Source organism: Euphorbia lathyris, chromosome 3, assembly GCF_963576675.1.
Source record: "Euphorbia lathyris chromosome 3, ddEupLath1.1, whole genome shotgun sequence".
Taxonomy (NCBI): Eukaryota; Viridiplantae; Streptophyta; class Magnoliopsida; order Malpighiales; family Euphorbiaceae; genus Euphorbia; species Euphorbia lathyris.
The window spans coordinates 30,421,844-30,425,350 of record NC_088912.1 but is presented as its reverse complement, the minus strand read 5'-3'; the positions used below and the strand labels follow the sequence as shown (position 1 = coordinate 30,425,350).

Here is a 3,507-nt window from a genome sequence, read left to right as displayed (position 1 = left end):
AGGCCTCGAAACCCTTATTCCCGGGGAGGATAAAGGACCGGGCGACTACCCAAAGGGGTATTTCACCATCTTCGTCGCCCAGATCATCTGCGGCTTCACGTATCCACTGGCGGATGAGGTTGCCTCCGTTCTTAGCGGTTACGGAATCGCACCCGGTCAGTTGCATCCCAATGGATGGGCCGATTTAACTCTGGACAAATTTCTAGCGGATTGTCTGGAGGTTCCCTTCTCGCTCAAAATTTTCTCCAAGCTTTATCATTTCAAAAGTTCGGCGGGGTATTTTACTTTCATCCGTCAGAGCGGTTACTATGGTTTTGACGAGAAGCTGAACAAAATCCGTGAGTGGGACCGATCTTATTTCTTCATCAAGTTTCACGAAGGGAATCCGAACTTCCTTCGCCGTTGGGGCCGACCAAATGTAAAGAGTTTGAACTTCGGTTACCCCAGCGAGGAAGAATCCGCTGTGATCAAGTTTTTGAAGGGTACTCCTCCCTTTGTATGGACATATGATCAGGCTTTCCACATGCTAAGGAGCCGAGTGGCGATTGCCTATCGCGAGGGGGATCACGTTGTCTATATCCCTTATCGCGTTTTTGTACAAGGTACTTTTTATTTCCAAGTTGATGATTTCTTTTAACCCTTTGCAGGGGTGATCCTTTATCTCAACTCGCTGCAGATCGGGAGGCTAAAGCCCTAGCGAGAAGGAAGAGGCGAATGGAGGGAAACACTTCAGTCGCAGGGGTGAATTCTCCTGGAGGGGCGATTACTTCTATCGAGGCGGCTTCTCCCGCAAGGGCCTCCGTTTCACAAGGTCCAGCTTCTGCTTCCGAGGACCTTCCCTTAACTAGGAAGCGGAAGAATACTGCGGACACAGAGTCTTCTCGTCCCAGAAAGAAAAACGCTTCTGTGTCCCTCACTGTTGGCGGTACACCTGTATCCGCCTCGTCCAAAGGAAAAAGCAGTACACCAATCCACGAGGTATATTGATCTATTCCCCTTTTTTATGTTGTTAATTTTTCCTTATGAGTTATCTGCTGTTCTCCTGATCTTTCTCCTTATGCATTCGCAGCCAATTCCCGATATCAGCGGGTGGTGGACTAGGACCTTTGGCATGGCTGTGAGCTTCTCGTGTAGGGACATTGTTTCTTCCATATGCAATGTCCTTGGGCGACTCCCCTCTGCTTCCCGCGTGCGAGAGCAAGTGCCGCTTCCTACTGCTATGGAGGGGATTGAGAAGCGGGCCATAGAGGTATATTGTTACTTGTGATATTCTCTTTCAAGGATCTTGCATTTGTAGTAACCGCACATTTCTATCCGCGAATCATCTTTTATGCAGATTATTAACTTCGCGGAGGGTGCTCTCCTAAGGGACGCTGAACGCGCTAAAGAGTTGGAGAACCTTGGTACTGAATTGGCGACTCAGAAGTCGCTTTATGATGATATCCAAGGGAAGGTAAAGGCTCTTGAAGGCGCTTGTCAGAAGGTTATGAGCGAGAAGGAGGAAGCTCTCAGATCCCTCCAGGCTAAGTCTGACGAGCTGCAAAAGGTCCTTGATGATCTAAATTCATCCAAGGAGGCTCTGGAGATGCAAAAGAAGAAAGCTGAGGAGATTCTAGCCGAAGATGGTGCTCGCATCTATTGGTATGGGGAGCGAATTCATGCTGCTTATGAGCATGGGCATCCAGATCGAGTACTTAGCCGCCCCAAGGTTCCCATCCCCAAAAAGGATCTAACTGAGAAGTGGGACAAGCTGGAAGCCGAGGATGCTGATATGGATGAGGTACTCTTCTTAGATTGGCAGAGTTTTCAGAACCCTCCAATTAGCTGCGAGATCCCTACTCAGAACGCGGAAAAAGAGGCACCACAAGACCTTTCTCAGCCTGAGCAAGAGGTACCGCCCTCTGAAGCGGTTACTGATTCGAGGGTTGAGGATTCGCTTGAAGTAGATCCGTCCACTGGAGGAGATGAGGGAGCCGCTGAAGGCGAGGAGGGCCATATGGGTGAAGGAGAGGAAGCTGTAGCATAGTTTGATTTATATCTGGACTGTTGTATGTAACAAACTGCCCGTATATATATATTTTCTTTTGCTTGCCGCTTTACCTATACGTGCGATTGTTGCTTTATTCCTTATTGCCCTTTGTTTTCATACGTGACCCTTGCCCTTTTGCCGACTCCATATCTGTATTTCCCCGTAGTTTAGTTTCGTTTCCGCTAGGGTGGCCAGACCCTTTTTGCAATTTTTTGAGTACTCGTTAATTCGCTTAATTTTATGCCTTATCTTATAATTTTTCTTTCGAAAATAATATAATCATAAGGTTAATCATAAGGTTTTGCGAGTGATGCGTAATCATGCATCCGCCTTTCTTTAAGAGGCAACACATTTATGTGTTTTTAAGTTTAACCATAAGGTTTTTGTGAGTGATGCGTAATCATGCATCCGCCTTTCTTTAAGAGGCAACACATTTATGTGTTTTTAAGTTTAACCATAAGGTTTTTGCGAGTGATGCGTAATCATGCATCCGCCTTTCTTTAAGAGGCAACACATTTATGTGTTTTTAAGTTTAACCATAAGGTTTTTGCGCGATTTACCCGCCTTTTGTTTGTAGATAACACACTGAAGTGGTTGTCCTAAAAAGCATCCGCACTCAAAACGCCGTATGCAGCAATTGAATATATTTATTGATAAAAGAAAAGACTTTTTGTTACATTGGTATATGAAATGTGCGGGATCAAAGCCTCATTAAAACCTTTTATCAGAAAACCCAGTGGGAAAAAACTCATAAAAGGAAAAAGAGTACTCGTCATTTCCCTGAACTACCCGGCCCGTTTATATAGGCGCAGATTTTCTAGATTCCAGGTGCGCGGGAGCTTTTTTCCGCTCATTTCTTCTATTTCAAAAGTTGATGATCCCAGCTTCTTGGATACTCTGTATGGTCCGATCCAGTTGACGCCTAATTTGCCTTTGCCATCTCTGGATTGTATTTTGTCCGCTTTTTTCAAGACCAAGTCGTTCTCGTTGATTATCACTTTTCGCACCCTTCTGTCATGATATTTCTTGATTCTATTGCGGTACACTGCCATTCGCATGTAAGCTTTTTCTCTTCGTTCTTCAACAGAATCCAATGCATCTCTAATGTTGATAGGATTTTGTGTGTCGCAATAATAAATTATTCGATCTGTAGGCGACTTGATTTCAACAGGTAGGACTGCTTCGGCTCCATAAACCAGCGAGAAAGGTGTTTCGCCAGTTGCTGCTTTTACAGAAGTTCTGTATGCCCATAACATATGGGGTATCTCATCCGCCCAACCTGTTTTTTTATCACCTAGCCGCTTCTTGATACCTTGAATCATGGCCCTGTTGGTAAACTCTCTCATACCATTCGATTGGGGATGGTTTACGGAAGAAAAATGATTCTTGATCCCCATGCTTTCGCAGTATGCTTTGAACTTGACACAGTTGAACTGGGTGCCGCTGTCAGTTATAAGCTTTTGCGGGATTCCAAATCG

The 3,507-nt window shown here is 45.2% G+C and overlaps 1 long non-coding RNA gene across 1 annotated transcript; it reads left to right on the top strand.

Annotated features, from left to right (window-relative positions):
* The first annotated feature begins 905 nt into the window (after positions 1–905).
* LOC136222160 (uncharacterized) lies at positions 906–1,416 on the top strand. Its single transcript, XR_010685518.1, has 3 exons — positions 906–978; positions 1,070–1,249; positions 1,337–1,416. It is a non-coding gene; the product is annotated as an uncharacterized lncRNA (long non-coding RNA).
* The last annotated feature ends 2,091 nt before the right edge of the window (positions 1,417–3,507 follow it).